General features: G+C 47.3%; 1 long non-coding RNA gene across 2 annotated transcripts; it reads left to right on the top strand.

Moving 5' to 3' along the window:
- The first annotated feature begins 843 nt into the window (after window positions 1–843).
- Window positions 844–16,886, top strand: LOC137224470 (uncharacterized). Of its 2 annotated transcripts, none has more exons than XR_010943352.1 (3): window positions 844–1,074; window positions 1,226–1,331; window positions 16,799–16,886. It is a non-coding gene; the product is annotated as an uncharacterized lncRNA (long non-coding RNA). The 2 variants fall into 2 exon arrangements; XR_010943353.1 differs by lacking the exon at window positions 16,799–16,886 and adding an exon at window positions 2,964–3,246.
- Window positions 16,887–18,311: the final 1,425 nt, after the last annotated feature.

Below are 18,311 nucleotides of genomic sequence, written 5' to 3'. Positions count from 1 at the left end.
CTATTGAGGGGCTGAGAAGCATGGAAGAATTGGAGTGAGCCACTTCTAGTTGGGTCAGAACATCTGTAATCTTGGAAAGGCTTGTCAAAAAGAAAGTGGCAGTAAGTCCTTCCGTAGTTCTTCCCGAGGGAAGAAGAGAACCAAATGCCTCCAGGCTGGAGAAAAAGGTAGGGCTGAGAGCCCCCAGGGAATTGGGTAAGAAACAGCTCTTACATATTCTTCACAACAGTTCACACACTTATTAAGTCTACTCGTGTGCCAGGTACTTGGATAGAGACCTGAAGCAAGGTGACCACAGCATTGATCATCCAAACCAGAGCACTCCAGAGTGAAAGAGGGAGCCATTAATTATACTAGGGCAACGGGCATAAAGTAGGAAGGCAAACCAGGATATTTGGTCACCTTAACCTTCAGAGCTGAGATCAACAATAAAGGGTCCCTATTCATAGAGAAATGTCTACTCCATAAGAAGGATATAATAAGCACAAAGATGGCTAGTTATACTGAGACAGTATTAAAAAGTCCCAAGAAGAGTTGAAAGAGAAAGATATCACATCTCTAGACTCTTTCGAAAGAGGAGTTGTCATTTGAGCTGAGTTTTGAGGGATGCAAAGGATCTGCATGTATGGTAATGAAATGTCAGTCTTCCAGGTGACTGTAAAAAAGAAACTTTGGTCAATCTCCAGTGACAGGGGAGCGTGGGCCTCCATGGGACATGGTGAGGAGGTAGACTGTATCTGCTGTGGCTGCAGTGGAGGGCGGAATGAACCCAGTCAGGGATGAGACAGGAAGAATGCTGATGCCCGGTTGGACTTGGTTTTAATTTTGTGAACACCACCAGGGATGAGCTGTCCTCCTTTCCTAAGTGGGGTTGCATAAATCAGCTTTCCCGGTCTTGGACTTGGGGTGGGGCTACCCAGATGTTCAGACTCACAGGGCATAGGCTGCTGCCGTTGTCACCAGGCCAACTGTCTTCCCTCCACTACGTAAGGGTGTCTCATCATTTGAGGAACTGCTCGACCTCTTCTGGTTTCAGTACCAAGCACTTTCTCTCTCCATCCAGCCGCTGGAGAAGTGGGTTTGGACGTTAGGGGGAAGTGTCTGTTTGGCAATCCAACAGGGCTAGACAGCTTGGGGGGGGGGGTGGATTTTAAGGGCTTTCCCCTTGTGAGTATTCAAACCTTTGAAGCTTCTTGGTGAGACTACTTCTATTCCTATTTTTCAGGAGTACACACGAGTCCAGAAGAAGTTCGGACCTTGGGGCTTTCAGAGGAGTCAAGAGAGACAGAACATCTGTGCATCTGTGACACTTAAGCAGAGCTTTGCAGTTTGTAAGTGACATTCACATTTGAGCCTCACAATTTTGTGAGATAGGTCAGGAAGGTGTTATTGTGGCCGACAGTTGACATATAAGGGAATGAAGGAGCAGAGAAATGGGTGACTCATCCAAGGTCACGCAGCAAGTGACAGAGCTCAAGTCTCCTGGAGCCAGGCCCTGTATGCAGGCGGCCACCCCACAGCCTGTTCTCAGAAAGGAGACGAGAGGAGGGGAAAGAGGAAGAGGAGGCCGAGTGGGAGGAGGGAAGGAGGAAGAGGGAGCGTCGCAGAAGAGGGATGGCAAACCCTTCCCTCTAGACGTGGGGTCCGGGACGGACCTAAAACCTTCTCCCTTAATCCTTTACCATTCCAGTTCCATTTTTCCTCCTGGACCCAATAAAATGGGCCCGAGGCCGTGCGGTAGGGAAGGGCTGCCGGGTAACGTCTTCCCAGAGACGCGAGCTGGGCCCCGCGGGGTGGCCCGGCCTTTCAAAGGCCACTTGTACACTGGGACGCGGCGCAGGGGCGGCCGGAGAGCCCGGGCCAGGAGGAGGGGCCAGGCCTGCCTTTGGTGCCTAGAAATCAAAGCAGCCAACCTTGGGCTTTTTCTTCCCCTCACACTGAGGCACTTTTATTGGCGAGATGAAGGGAGGCAAAGCGGGCCTACAGTCCTCGCTTTGCTTTTGGAGGTTAATGACCCAGTTAGCAGCTCTTGGCTGCGTTTCCGACATTTTGCAGACATCAAGCCCCGCGTCTCTGCCAAGTACATTCTGTTCCCTGGAGCTCATCCAATGCATCTCAGATTACTATGTAATGCGACAAAGAGGGAGAGGTGGCTGGGAGGGGCGGCAGGGAGGGCGGGGGAGCGGGCGGGAGCGGGGAGGGCGGGACGCCGGAGCGGCGGGGCGGGGTGAGGGGGACGCCAGCCTAAATATAGCTCTCCTGCACACGCAGCCGCAAGGTGAGGATGCGGAGGGCGCCGGGGCCCCGGCAGTAAGTGAAGGAATCCTGCGGCCGAGAGCCAGGCCCCCGACCCGGGGCGTCGGTGGGGTGGGGGCCGCCAGGGACTCCGGCCGCGGAGGGCGGGGAGAGGAATGATAAGGGGAGGGCCTAAGGGAATAGGCCCCGCCCCGAAGCCCTTCCCCCTGCAGCGCCAGCTGTGGCCGCAGCCCGCCCGCTAATTATAGACGTGAATGGAAAGCGGCAGCTTTTGAATGATCGTGTTGCTCGCGCTGCCTTTGGAGGCTGAGGAGCAGGTGCTGCCCCGCTAGATACAAAGTGATTCATTTAAAAGCCCTCTGTCACGCACGCACGCTCACCGACGTGCACAAATCCTCTGGCTCTCTCCCACCACCTCCAGGCAGTGCTTCCAGAATTGGTTTTAAGAGGCCTGGGCCCCGGGGTGTGGGACAGCGACGGGGGTGCGGGGGGGGGGCTTTTCCTGTCTCTTTCACCCATCCTTCGAAAACTCCCCGTGAATAACAAGAACCTTAGGCCTTTTCAAGCTGTGGGAAAGTAGCATCTTGTTTTACGGATGGTGAAACTGAGGCTGGGAGAGAAGCTGGGATGTCCCCAGGGCACAGGATGAGTCAGTGCAGAGCCAAGAGAGCCCGGTTGCCTGACGGCCTCTCCCTTTCCCTTACCAGGTTGGAACCTGAGCAGAGTTCACTTCACTGACATTCATTTCCAGGCATGGAGCCTTCCTACGTACATCCATCCTTCCCCCTCCTTTCCCGGTTCAGCTCCTCCCCCATCCTCCCCCGCACCTCCACCCGCTCCTACACAGAAAACTTGCTAGTGCCAGCTGATTCTCACTGGTAGGTTTAATACTTCCAGGCCTGGAAACTGGGTAACATGGAAACCATGCCCATCTTCCTGTCAGGTTTGTGGGAGTCAACCTGATGTGCCCTCTGTCAGCATAACCACGGCATAACCACGTCCCAAGGAATTCCACAGGCGGCAAAACCTAGACGTTGTGCCCCTAGCACCCACAGTGGGCCGAGTGCTCTCACGAACATCATGACCTAACCCAGGCCACACAAGCACAGTAGAAAGTCGTATGTCCATTTCACAGAGTCCCTGTAGAAATGGAGTGTCGGAGGGGGAAGTGACCTGCTCACAATAATCTGCTGATGAGTGGCCAAGTTGGGAGCCAAACCCCAGACTCCCACCCATGTCCTGGGGTGTATCCAGTACTCGTGCTGTGGTCTGCAAGGGGGGGCAAGGATCCACCTAGTCATAGAAAGGGGTCGCTCAAAGTGACCTGGGCATCTCCAGCGTGACCGCTGGCCTCCCCTCCCCATGATCTTGGGTCACTGCCCCAAATTCTTGCCTCCATCCTAGGCCATGGCATGAAACTGGGCACAAACAGCTGCTGCTTTCCCTAGGGCCATAAGTCTCCAAGCCTACTCACTGCTCCTGATTCCAAAAAGAAGGCCAGCCTCACTCACTCTGGGACTTATCCTAGCCCCTTACCTTTGCTGACCACTGTGGACATAACTCTTTGCCTGTGTCTCCCTGGTGCCCTGAAGATCTCCACCAGATGGATGAATAAAGGAGCAACAACAAGTACCACGCTGAAAAAAAAAGAGAGAGGGAATAGGTGTGCAGGATATTCTAATTGTTTTGCACTTGCCTCTTGGAAGCAAGGCACTGTGTCCTAGTCTTTGTAAGTCCCCACCCTGCCCAACATACACAGGGTCCAGCCCAACGAACTGAGCAGAGCAGACCCACAGATGTTAAAGAATCATAAAACTGTCACATGGCTGAGGAAATTTGTATATACCTAGGCTGGCCATTGTCATGTGTCTCTGACAACACAGATGAGTGGTTCAAGCCATATACAAGACCAGGCTCTGCCCTGATCAGTTGTACGATATTGAGAATATCGTACAATTCTAATCTCTAGTTCTCAGTTTTCTCATCTGTGAAATGGGCATGATTATACTTCTCTAGTTCTCAGTTTCTCTCTAGTTCTCAGTTTAATCTCTCTAGCTCTCAGTTTTCTCATCTGTAAAATGGGCATGATTATACTTCATAGAGGTCTAACCGAGCAGTACTGGCAGTGCTGATCCTATGTGAATGATTGTCTCTACAATCACTACCTAGTTTGGAACCCACATTCAGCTATGGGTAAGTTTTTTAACCTCCACATGCCTTAATGTCCTCATGTATAATAAGATGAGGATGAGAAGAGTACCTCTCTTATAGTGTTGCATGAATTAAATGAGCTGATAGATGTAGAGGGCTAGAAATAGTGCTTGGCACAGAGTAAGTGCTCAGTACACATGGCTGTCCTTTTTACTGGAGTTAGATCTCATATATGGATCTAATATATGGAAAGTCCCTAGCATATTGCCTAGCAGAGTGTCAGCACCTAGTAATAATAATAACTATTATTATTTCCTCACCTATAAAATGAGATTGTAATAGCTCCTCTCACACAGGATTGTTCTGAGGATTAACTTAGATAATATCAATATATATGAACTCTCTTTGTAAAACTATACAGGACTGTTCACATGCTTCACTATTAACTGTATTATTGGGGTACTGATTCAACACATCTTGTGTGTTACCTGCACCTCTTATTTGAGATTCAGAGATAAACAATATCCATGTGTTCAAGGGGCAGATAAGTATGTAAGGCCTAGGATGGGTATAACTATATATAACTATCCCACACCAGGCAGAGGGTGATGAGCTCTCTGACTAGCACAATAAAGCGAATGCCATGAGGCATCAGGGAAGGAAGGCAAGCAGATACGCTGAGGCAGAAAGAGGAGTTCAGGAATGGCTGCAGCAAGGATACAGGTGCATAAACAGAACCTGGATGGATGAGCAGGATCTGGACAAGTGAGGATAGAGGTGAGAGACAGAGGTGAGAGAAAGACATTCCTACTAAAGGGATCAGAAAGAGCAAAGGCCCAAAGCAGGAATAGAAAGGGGGTAATTGCAGAACTGCAAGCACGTCCGTGTTCAGAGAACAGAGGCTGACAGAGAAGGGCCGGGGAGGTAAGCTAGGAGGCCAGGCAGCATAGTCCCAGGGAGCCCAAGAGGGCCCTGTGATCCTCACTGATGACATGGAGGAACGATGTGCTGGGGACAGTCTAGGGATGAGGATTCATGGTCAAACTGAAGAATCCCATGTAGCAGAAGTGCAGACAGAATGGAGGAATGCTTTTGCAGGGCCAGAGCTGAAACGGCAGGAACTGGGATGGTTTCATAGCTCCTTCAGAGCACCTCTCAGATTTCATAATTGTATATTTACTTTTGTGTTTCGTTCTTTTTTTTTTGCGGTACGCGGGCCTCTCACTGTTGTGGCCTCTCCTGTTGCGGAGCACAGGCTCCGGACGCGCAGGCCCAGCGGCCATGGCTCACGAGCTCAGCCGCTCCGCGGCATGTGGGACCTTCCCGGACCGGGACACGAACCCGCGTCCCCTGCATCGGCAGGTGGACTCTCAACCACTGCGCCACCAGGGAAGCCCTTGTGTTTCGTTCTTTATTTTGACATGTAAGCTCCCTGAGTGATGAGAGTAAGAGTCTTTCTTTTCTTATTTATCCCCAGTGTCTGCCATGGTGACTGACACATAGTAGGAGCTCAATAAAGACTCACTGAGCACATGTATGCTCCCTTGATTCCAAGGCCAAAAGCACCACCCACGTGGTCCAAAAGCAGTCAAAGGATTCTCCGAGGTTTTTCCTACCTTTTGCTTCAGCAAACAGGTGTCCCCAGGGTTAAAAATTCGCTGCACAGGAGAGCTGGACTTATTTCACAATCCTTCAGATAGGTCTATTTTTAGAAAATAAGATCAGAAAGAACTGGGAAAGAAGGGAAAAGAAGAAACCTGGAGCAGATATAAAACTCCTCCTGTAACTCTCCATCTCTTACCTAGTTACCTTAATTAGCATCTTCTGTTTTTAGTCCTTGCTTTCTAAAAAACGAAAAAAAGAAGAGGAAGGGAAGAAAGAAAGAGAGAAGAAAAGAAATTACCCAAGAAAGCTATGAGTGTGAGCAACTGGTTTTGTTGTCTTCTCTACCCCTCTATGACCTGGATCCCTTCCCAGCTCAAGTTGGGAAGCAGAAAAGAAATGCAACTGGTTTCAGTTGTTAAGGATTTGGGACAGGCATCTGGCTGACAGAAACTTTACCTACTCTCTTATTTCAGCCTTCTCTAAAATATCAATGTCATTGCCTTTCTTCCTCTCTCTTGGGATGGTAATTTGGTGCTACGGTTCCTGATCAGAGGCACAGAAGGCCAGAGGTGGAACAAACAGAACCTAGAGATTATTTGGTTCAACTCCTTTATGTTATAAATGAGAAAACCAAAGAAAAAGAGAGAGGCAATGAATTCTCCAAGATCATCCAGCTCCCCTGTGACGGAGAACAGGACCCAAGACTTCAAATTGCAAGTTTAGTGCTCTTTCCATACTCCATGAAACCCCCTTTAATGAAGTAACATTCATATGGTATCACATTCATATTTCCCTGAAAAAAAATAATAAAGATAGCTTTGAAAGAAGCAGATCTGGGTTTGAATCCCAGTTCTACTATACACTAGCTATGTAACCTTAGGCAAGAAGCCGGATCTTCTACAATAATAATAGCCATCATTGCTGGGCACCGATCCTGTGTCAAACAAAGGAAAGTTAAGAAACTGGTCCAAGGCGGTACAAGTTTGAACCCAGCTTAGTCTTATTCTAAATCCCATGAGTCTTCCATTGTACTACACTGCTTCTCTATGCTTCAGATTTCTCATCTGTAAAATATGGGATATTTTTAAGAATAAATGAGATTAAAAGTGCCTAGAACTGGGCTTCCCTGGTGGCGCAGTGGTTGGGAGTCCGCCTGCCGATGCAGGGGACACGGGTTCGTGCCTGGTCCGGGAGGATCCCACATGCCACGGAGCGGCTGGGCCCGTGAGCCATGGCCGCTGAGCCTGCATGTCCGGAGCCTGTGCTCCGCAACGGGAGAGGCCACAACAGTGAGAGGCCCGCGTACCGCAAAAAAAAAAAAAAAAAAAAAAAGTGCCTAGAACTGTACTTGATGTATACAGTAGGTGCTCTATAAACAACAGCTATCATTATTTTGAACAACACATCTTGAATACATGTTACACCTGAGGTCTTACCATTTTGATTACAGTATATTACTCAAGAATGTTAGCTCCTATCAGTCATCATCACCATACTCATCAGCCTCCCCACTCCCAGTCTCAGCTTTCCCCTGATGTGTTCTCTCAAGGGGTTGGGTTCCAAACATGGAAGATCTAAGCAGAACAGGTAAGGCAGTGTGGGACCTGAACCCACCTACTGGTGCTGGAATGCTGAGCAGACAACTCAGGTCTGGCAACAGAGCTACAGCCATTCACAGACCAGGCAACCGAGTATCCAAGTACAGATCCTCTGGGGGGCAGAGTACAGGGATTTGAGATGGGCAAAGCCAAAGGCAGACAGACCATGGCTTCAAAGACCAAATCATGGGAGCAAGGTCCGAGTTACCATTTCTGGCAAAAGCCAGACAAGATGGTAGCTAGGAGGAAATAAACCTGGGTAGGAAGATCACCAGAAAAAGAACATAAAAACCAGGATTAAAGCAAAAACCAGTTGGAAGCAACAGAGATTAAAATGGACCTAGGGGGACTTCCCTGTTGGCGCAGTGGTTAAGAATCTGCCTGCCAATGCAGGGAACCCGGGTTCGAGCCCTGGTCCGGGAAGATCCCACATGCCGCGGAGCAACTAAGCCCGTGCGCCACAACTCCTGAGCCTGCACTCTACAGCCCGTGAGCCACAAGTGCTGAAGCCCGCCCGCCTAGAGTCCGTGCTCCGCAACAAGAGAAGCCACCGCAATAAGCCCACTCACCTCAACGAAAGCAAGTCCACGCGTAGCGACGAAGACCCAACGCAGCCAAAAATAAATTAATTTTTTAAAATTAAAAAATAAAATGGACCTAGGGCTTCTGAACATGACAGATGAGTCTTTTATTCCCCCTCTGATTATAAAATCTAATAAATAACCATGGAATTGTCTTGGTTATATAAATAACCATGATATTATTTGTGGATACATCGTTTGGAGTGAAAGTACGAAAACATTCGTGGGAATGATACCTACCAAATTCAAATAGTGTTTTCCTTGGTAGAGAGTAGGAGGGAAAGAAGGAGGGAGGAAGAGGAAATGGCAGGTGGGGGCTTTAACTATGTGTGTTACATTTAATTTCTTTTACGAAAAAAGAGATCTGAAGCAAATATGGCAAAATGTTAGCATCTGTTAATTCTGATGGTGAGTACATGACATCTGTTATATCTTTTCGGTACGGTTACATAGTTAATAACTTAAAATAAAAATATAAAGCATAAATGTATTTAAAATCTAATAAATTGTATTAATATGTAATCACTGTAGAAAATCTGGGGATTTCATGAATAATAACATAGGAAGATAATGAGTTTTAAAAGTTATGATGTTGGTTAGCTGACGTGATATTTCTCAGGTAAGACAATAGGTCTTAATCCAGTGAGATTCATAGAAGAAGTTCGTGGTAGGTTTGCACGCTGACAGTCCATATATGTGTGTTAGGAGGAAGACTTCAGGATTCTTCAAATCATACTATCTGGCCAACTATTCCAGAAGTGCCCAACTGTTGATCCCTAACCTGGCTGGCCAGAAAGTCCCATTTTAAGATAAGAACCAAGATGTTATACTCTCATACAGAAAGAAAATCTAAAGAGACTGCTGGACCATCAAAGCTAATGTTACAAACGTCACAAACTAGAATTCATGGATGGAAACCCAGCAAGGATATGAAGAACAGAACACCCCCATCAACCACTGCATCTGATTGACATTTACAGAACACCCTGCCCAACAAGAGCAGAATACACATCCTTTTCAAGTGCACATGAAACATTCACCAAGATGGACTATATCCTGGGTCGTAAACCTTCTGGATGTCTCCCATGAAACAGGGACCTTCAGACCCTCACTCAGAAATGAGTCTCATTTTACATAAAATTGATGGACCATCTGGAGTCTCTGATCACAGCATGACAGAAGAGAAAAACAGAATTGCTTCCCGATGGGCGACACTCATCAGTAATAGCGGGCTGCCAAGCCATTTGGGAGGAGACAAAAGAGCTATAAAATACAGACGCAAGGGCCCAGAGCTTAGCAGTCGAGGGCCATCTAGTTCAGGGCCAAAGCATAACAGGCCCAGAGGTGCCCGAGGCACTCCTGTACTAATACACTCAGTGGTTTAGTAGAAAGAGCACATGTGAGTCAGCTGAAGAGGGTTTGGGCTTGGCTCTACCACTAACCCACAAGAGGCTGTGGGCCGGTCCCTTTCACTTCTCCTTTCTGAGAACTGGCTTCCTCTTGGGCAAAATGGAGTCACTAGAATCTAGTGGCTAGGTCTCCAAGTTGATTTCCACTTCTACCTCTCTGTGACTATTTTTGTGTTCATTCTAATACCCCTGGGTCTTCAAAGAAAGGATAAATAATTCTTGGTGACTTTTGTGTTCGAGAGCAGGGCACAGTGTGAGACCTCAGAGGGCGTGTTTGCTTTCATGCCCTGGCTCGTTCCCCTCCACAGTCAGAAGCATGCTCACAAGTATCCCGAAGGGTTCCACAAGGACATATTTACAAACAGCTTCCAGAAAGCATTAAAATGGCAAAAACAAGCCTTGCAAGAGAAATTCTGTATACCAGACAATTTAATTCGGAACAATGAACCACATGAGGGTGTATAAATAACTAATTACGCTGGACAACATGAACAGCTTTTGGGGATGATTGCAAAATTGGGGAGGAAGGAAATGTGATGGGTATTTATATATTTGGGCTTCAGTCAAAGATTTCATATTCACTCTTAAGCAATTTGACTTGCAAAATTAGCTCAAACTAGAACACGGTCAAACGACTTGAAACTGGCAGCAGGTCTGCTATCGAAGGGGGAATGTTTGTGCCCAAGCGTCCAGGAGACTGGAATGGAGGGCTGGGTGCACGCCCGTGCCGTCTCTGCAGGATGTTCCGTGAGAGGTGCCTTGGTCTCCACAATGACCCTGAGGAGGAAAGACTGTTCAGGGGCGTTTGTAATAAGTAGTTTCAACGGGAAGTCAAACTCATCTTGATATCACACAAGCACATATTCCTGGACGCTCAGTTCCACGTTTTTCCTGAGTCTGTACTGTGTGATCAGTACTCTGCCAAGTCCTGGAGATACAGCGATTGGATCTCTGTAAGAAGCACTGAGATACCTCACTCACCACTGTGTGTCTGGTGCCTACCTCTGCCTCTGGTACCTATATACCAGGTGTGCAGAAATACTCGTCTGACCAGTGAATTGTTGAATGAAATGAGTAACACACAGTCCTTACCTAAACAGAATGCTCGGTCTAGTGGATGACATAAAACTGGGCAGTTCTCTCTAACACAGAGTGGGTGTCAATAGTGTGATCACCAAGGTGCCAAGGGCTCTGTGAACACAGAGGAGAAGGAGTAGTCAATTCCGACCTTAGGGGCTGGCAAGGCTCTTTCCTTCCTGCTGCAGTGTCCTCACACACCCATTTCCCTCTTGATACTCTCTGCTAAGTCCTATTCATTGTCATAACATCACTTCCAGATTTGAGCAGGACCTTGAAAAAGATTCTGACAAAGAGAGATTTAGGAGAAGAGAATTCTAGGAGGATACAGTAGCATGACCAGAAGCAAAGAAAGAGGAAAATGCAGATAAGAGGGACTGAAATGGTCCCCAGGAGCAGACCTGTCTTCCCCACAAATGACACACTAAGGAATGGCAGGGGGAACCTCAGTGATTTTTGAGGTAGAGAAATAAAAGTACCAGAGCTGGAACTTAAAAAAGTGGCTCAAGAAGCTTTCTGAAGGATTGATTGGTGGAAAGAGAAACTGGAGAGAAAAAGAAAATTAGAAGGCTGCTAAAGTAATCCGTGGAAAAAGGGATGGGGGTCTGACCAGGGCAGCCCAAGTAGGAATGAAAAGATCAAAGACAAGGCTGCAGAATGATTGAAAGGAATCAACATGTGAGGAGACAGGAGACGGAGAACCCAGCAAGAACCCTCAAGTTTCTGCCTGGGAGACTGGCTTCAGGGAATGGAACTGTGAGCAGAGATTGCAAAGCAGCAAAAGGAGAACGAGTTTGGGAATGAAGTAAGAGTTTGATAGGGACACAGCCAGCGTTGGAGGTGCTGAAGAGCCATTAACGGGAACCACCCCCGGACACGTGCAGATCAGGAGTAAGATGCGGACTTAGGCGGCACCTGCCCAGAGTGGGTACCTCCATGTTCCCTGCACAACAGCTCAGCCTGAGCCTCAGACAGTGACCCCCAATCCTCCAGGATGCTAGAACCCTCTTTCTGCGCTTTTGCTGGAAACAGCGCAGGCACACCCTGCTTGTTATTCAGTCATTGGCACACATGGAAGCACTGCTCTTGGATCCTGGAAAATCACCTGTCTCACTTGAAAAGCTTTTTGACTGTCTCTCCTTTTGCTGGGTTCTTCCAACCAGTGCATGTAGCCTGGGCTGTCCCAGCCCACACTCCGAGTGAGACAGGAAGGAAGGGGGCAGAGCACAACCATTAAAAGAATGACACAACCATTAAGAGTGGGATACGACATAAACTGGTTAGAACCTACTAGGTCCAAGATGGCAGAAGATTCAACTTCCGGTAGACCTTGGGCCTCATTCTACACTCATTGTAATAATTAGCATGCTAAATATACATCCGCAGGCGCCATGACAGTTCCAAGGCTGACCATAAAAGGGCAAAAAGTGGGTGGTGCCCCAATTCCTGGAAATCCCCACCCTTCTCCAAGATAGACTATTCTTCCCACTCATTAGCCTATGAAACTACCCAGCCCAGAAAAACTAAGCTCCCCAGGGTCACCTCCCGCATTCTGAGATGGCCCACACTCTGCCGATAGAACGTGTATCTAAACGCAACCCCTTTCACATTACAGTGGACCGCTCTTGAATTCTTTCCTGCGGGAGGCCAAGGACCCTCACTTGGTGGCCCGTCCCAGAGGCTCACCCGAGACCTGGGACGTGACCATCCTCTTGCACCCCAATTTTCCAGCAACACAAGCAGCCACAGCTAAATTCCCCCTCACCGTGTTGAGCCAAAGAAAAAATGGACTTGGCAGAAAAAGAACACAAACAAAACCCCCACATAGCTAGAAAGCATCCTCCCCCCCTCGCAGAAACTTTAGCTTTGACTGACAGAAAGATTACACCCCTAAGTTTTTCCAAACGTAAATAATAAGGAAACGCAGCCAAGTGCCAGATGGCTGTGAACGAATTGCCCAAGGTGAGGGGCACCACACGGTTAGTTGGTCATGACAATGGACAGAGAGAACATTGTTTCTCACCAGTTGTCCAGGGTCAGGCACAGGGAGGGAGAGGCCAGACCGATGCAGACACCCTCCGCTCTCAAGGAGTTTTTCCTTGAAAGAGAAAAACAAAGGCAGGATGAGAACTCCCCCAGCTGCTTCCTCCAGGAGATCTGCTGCAGCAGAAGTCGCCCCTCACAGATCTGCCAAGAAGGAAGCTTTGAAATTACTACTGACGAGGACACAGGGTCAGAAGTTCCTAGAATTACTTCCTACTTGAATCAAAGAAGCGCAGGAAGAGAAGGGGGTCTGCCATCAGATGTGAGTGATTTTGAACCCTGGCCCACACTCCGATCCCCTGGAGAGCTTGACTACCTCTGGAAGTGAAGGGGGATCCTGCCCAGCAGCCTGACAGCACAAACCATTTGCTCTTTTCAAGGCCCCAAAGTGTTTAGCTTGAGCCTTTCGATGGGAGTAAGAACATTACTGCCCTAGGGCAGGGCCACGGCACCCTTCTCCACCTCTCTAAGGGATGCCCATTATTTTCGTCTTAATTTCAAAATTATTTCTCTTGTCTTTGATGTTGGTATTCTTCTTCTTACCGTGGGAGGCAGCAAATTTGGATTTGGAAAAGGCCCGAGGTTAAAACCCACTCTGCCACTGGCAGGCCTTTTTGGTTTCCCTGCTGAGGGTTCCCAGGCCCTTCTGAGGAATAGATGATACTGTATGTGCACATGGGAAAGGGCTTTGTGCCTTTATGCACTCCACACATTAGAGATCATAATCGTGCACTGACTAAACCTGTCAGGTGAGTTTTCTTCCTCCTCAACTGCTGCTCCGTTTCCCCTGAGGGTCATGCAATGTGCTAAGTGGCCGTCACCTGCCTTCTCCGGCTGCTTTCTCTCTGTCTCTGTCTCCGGTGGAACTGACATGTCTACGGAGCACGAGGCTACTCAGCATCTCCAGTCTGTGAGAGCTGCTTGTGTGGCTGATGTTAGAGCAAATTAGACAGGAAAATAAAGCAGAATGATTCCCACCATTAATATAATCCATGGGTGAGCTGTGACAGGGCGAGAGAGAGGCATGGACATATACACACTAACAAACGTAAGGTAGATAGCTAGTGGGAAGCAGCCGCATGGCACAGGGATATGGGCTCGGTGCTTTGTGACCGCCTGGAGGGGTGGGATAGGGAGGGTGGGAGGGAGGGAGACGCAAGAGGGAAGAGATATGGGAACATATGCATATGTATAACTGATTCACTTTGTTATAAAGCAGAAACTAACACACCATTGTAAAGCAATTATACCCCAATAAAGATGTTAAAAAAAAAATATATATATATATATAATCCATAACGAAGCACAGCTGATCAGAGGACGCTAGATCAACCAACCTTGCCTAGAACATTCTCAAATAAAGGGAGTTCATTCGGATGGATGGGAACTTGGAGGCAGATGGTCCTGGGTTCCAGTCTCAGAGCCAGTTCTGGCTGGGTCACTCCAACAGGGACACCTAACTTCTCACATTGTCCTTATCAATATAATGTGGTTAATGATAATAACTAATGAAAAGAGTTAGCAATATTAAATTAAATGAGATAGTAACTGTGGAAGTGTCTGTCACATAATAAGTCCCCAGACTTATGGGTTTCCTTCCTTCCTCACAGGACCAGAGGAAAAAAGTAATAGCAACAATGACAGTAGACGCTAATGTCTATAGAGCATTTGTGATATAGCAGGTGCTGTTCTAGGAGCCTCACTTGTATTGACTCAATCTTCACAACTCTTTCCATCCTCATGTGACAGATGGGTGAGCTCAGTGAGATTAAGCACGTACTTGAGGCCAAGTAGCTCTCGGGAGCAGAGTCAGGGTTGAACGCAGGTAGTCTGACACTCAAGCATTGCGCTTACCCATCATGCTCTAGTGTTTCCCATGATCACGGATAATAACCCACAAGGGCGCTTTCTGCTTTGTTCTGAGATTTGATGCATAGGCTTTTCCCCTCTCATTAATATAAAATGGCTTTCTAGAAAATATATATTCTAATTAGTTTTTTTAATATTGCAAATGTGCTTTCCTGTCATTTATAATGACTCAGCTTCTGACAAGTTTGTTAATTGAATGCTATTTTTCCCCCACCTAAACCTCCTCGGCAAAGTTCACACGTGTCATGCAGTTATTTATGGTTTCAATATCCTATATGTAAACTGAAGAATGTTTACTAAAGTTAGAATTAGCAGTGATTGATTTGATTTCCCTGAGTCGGTAACTGGGGAAATGAACAGGTAATTTAGTATTTACAGAAGAAGGTCAGGCATGGTTTCTGGGAGGGGCCCCCAGATCGCTTCCAGAAGACTTTGCTCAGCCTTGCCTCCCCCAAAACTACCCCACTGTGGATCAGGAGAGAAAAGCACCGCCTCTACATTTGCTTCTGCCTGATTCACTTTTCTCCCTGTGATGGGATCTACTCTTGACACCTCCACAGACACTGTTGCCTGTGGAATAAAACCAAGCCTCAGCTAGGCCTCAAGGGTCCTCCACACTTGTCTAATATTCCAGACTGCTTCTCCAAAACTGTCTTCTACCACACTCTAGACTCTGCTCTTCCCCAGTCACTCAATGATCCCTCCTTCCCCCGGGCCTTTGCACAGGCGGGGCCTTCCCCCTTCCACTCTGCCAAAGTTCTAGTAAATGTTCAGGACGGTTTAACCTGCGCCTTCCCCACATGTATGTCCCAGATACCCCCAGTTCAGAATTATTTTTCTTGCTTGAGTTTCCCACTGCATAAAACTTTGTTAACATTTTAGAATTCATCACTGATCATCCTGAGTTGTGTGTGTGTGTGTGTGTGTGTGTGTGTGTGTGTGTTCCTTTCACCAGAGCAAACCTATAACTGGCAGGGTGAAGGTCACATTCATCTCTAATCACCGTCACAGTCCTTCATCAACACAATCCCTGTGAAAGGAAGCTTTCAATAAATGTCAGTTTACTTGAATTGAGCTTCTCACACAGCAGAGTGAAACCACTTCGTGCTTTTGCTTGAGCTGAGAGTCTACCCTAGAGGCTCAACCAGCCAAGGAACTTTTTCCACAGTGACTATGAGGCAACTTCAGCCACCAATCTCTGAGAGTTGGAAAGAAAACTCTTCTTCAAGCATCTGGAGATTTACTTAACTAAAAGAGTCATTCCACCAGAACGTGTGATTGTGATTTCTCTTATTATCCAGGGTATGAATAAGAATCATTATCATGATAAGTTAGTGGCAAGAGTCATTGATTTATACAAAGGAAAATTAATAATGCACCATGAAATTGTATTTATAGAACCTTATTCAGGCATTCTTTGCACATACTCTCTAATAATAAGAATTTGGACTTCCCTGGTGGCGCAGTGGTTAAGAATCCACCTGCCAATGCAGGGAACATGGGTTCAAGCCCTGGTCCGAGAAGATCCCACATGCCACGGAGCAACTAAGCCCGTGCGCCACAACTACTGAGCCTGCACTCTAGAGCCCACAAGCCACAACTACTGAGCCCACGTGCCACAACTACTGAAGCCCACGCGCCTAGAGCCCATGCTCTGCAACAAGAGAGGCCACCGCAATGAGAAGCCCGCGCGCCAGAATGAAGAGTAGCCCCCGCTCACCACAACTAGAGAAAGCCCGCATGCAGCAACGAAGACCCAACGCAGCCAAAAATAAATAAATAAATAAAAATAACCACACAGATATTTTTTAAAAAAAGAGTTCACTCTGTAGCATTTTACAATTGGTATATCAACCTATGATTTCATCCTCATACCAATCTAGAGAACCTGGACTCATTGACAATTTACAGATAAGCAAATCTAAGTCCAGGCAGACCAAGAGACAAAGAATTATTAAGTGCTAGACTTGGGCCTCCAACTCAGGACCTCTGACCTTATGCTGGATTATCTTCTCCCAGACGTTGTGCTATAGACTGAATGTTTGTGTCCCCCCGCAAAATTCATATGTTGCAATCTAATCCCCAGTGTGATGGTATTAGGAAGTGGAGCTTTTGGGAGGTGAATGGGTCATGAGAGTGGAACCCTCATGAATGGGATGAGTGCCCTTATAAAAGGGACCCCAGGGAGACCCCTTGCCTCTTCTTCCAGGGACATGACAGCCATCTACGAACCAAGAAGCGGCCTTTCACCAGACACTGAATCTGCCAGTGCCTTGTTCTTGGACTTCCAGCCTCCAGAACTCAGACACAAATGTCTGTTTTTTAAGTTATCCAGTCCGTGGTTTGTTATAGCAGACTGAACAGACTAGGACACATTGCCAAGGGTGGAACCTCCAAAAGGTACGTTAGTCAGGTGAGCAGCTTCCTCTCCAGGCACCGGGGGTCTTGTCCGAGGCCTGGGTGTATACTGTTGGTGCCACCCTAGCTACCCTTGGGCAAGCACACTTTAGGAGTCTCGATGCTGTGGAATTGCTCATCCCCAGGTGTTTCGGTATCTATGGCTCTCTAGACTTCTGAGAACATCTCAGGGCCTTACTTTCAAGTTTTGTATCCAAGTCCCCTACATTCAAGAAATAATGTTATATCCTTACTCTCTAAACCCCCCCTTCTCCCTGTCACCTTCACCCTGCACCATACACTGCCTTCTTCTTTCAACTATCTTCTTTCAAACTGAAATTAGCGACATAACTGTACCCAGAGGATGGGTTGTTCCAAGTGAGCTCAATCCGCATCTAACTCGGTAGAACATCAGTTCACAAGATAAACTCCCCAGTTACACAGAAGAGGGCTCGGCACACAGAAAGCACTCGGTATATATCATTGCTGAGGAAAGTTAAATAAACAAGAAATAATAATATTAATCAGCATGTTATTTAGATATGGGGAGGTAATCACCATCAAAACTAGAGCCAGGATGGTTAGACATCCTTGCCTCTGAGTAAAATGACTCATGGTGGGAGGGACATAAATCAGGAGCGTATTGCCTTTATTATATGCCTTCCGCAGTATTTGACTTCAGGGAGGAGTCAGCCTAATCCCAGCCGAAGTCTTTTTTTGGCCTTTCTACCTGTTAACCACATCTTCCCCACCTGAAGATGGAAAACCGCCCACTGGGGAGCCCGATGTTTGCACCTGTTTTAACCATGTGTGGCTGTATTAACTTTAACAAAAATTCAAACATTCAATATATTTTACAGATCAGTCTGTTTATATGCTTTGCACCTGTGGTTTCTGGGTTGCATAAACAAAGGACCAAAAGCCTCTAGCAAGCATCCTTTCTTCACTCTCTTTCCTGTAGCCTAGAACAATGAGACCAAATGGAAGAAATAAGCAAACACCAAAAGAGAGAAGCACAGCCCTTTCACAAGCTCGACAGTGTTTCTTTCAGAATGGTTTACTAAGCCATCTCCCCATCAATTTTCTCATGATCCTGGGCCCAGTGTCCACTGAAGTCCCAAACCACCCCTTATGTCTCCTGCTGTCCACACTGAATCTGAGGCCTCCTTAGCCCGTGCAGAGGGCAGAGGGAGTGTCCCTCCAGGCTGGTCTCATAGAAGGAGCCCAGGACACGTCTGTAGGGCTTCTAATTAGCCGGATGCTGAGGCTGAGTGTGGATGACGTGCCATGCTGGAAATGACACAATTTAAACAAAAGCCCCAAAT

Source organism: Pseudorca crassidens, chromosome 5 (assembly GCF_039906515.1).
Source record: "Pseudorca crassidens isolate mPseCra1 chromosome 5, mPseCra1.hap1, whole genome shotgun sequence".
Lineage (NCBI taxonomy): Eukaryota > Metazoa > Chordata > Mammalia > Artiodactyla > Delphinidae > Pseudorca > Pseudorca crassidens.
This window is presented reverse-complemented; position numbering and strand designations above follow the sequence as displayed.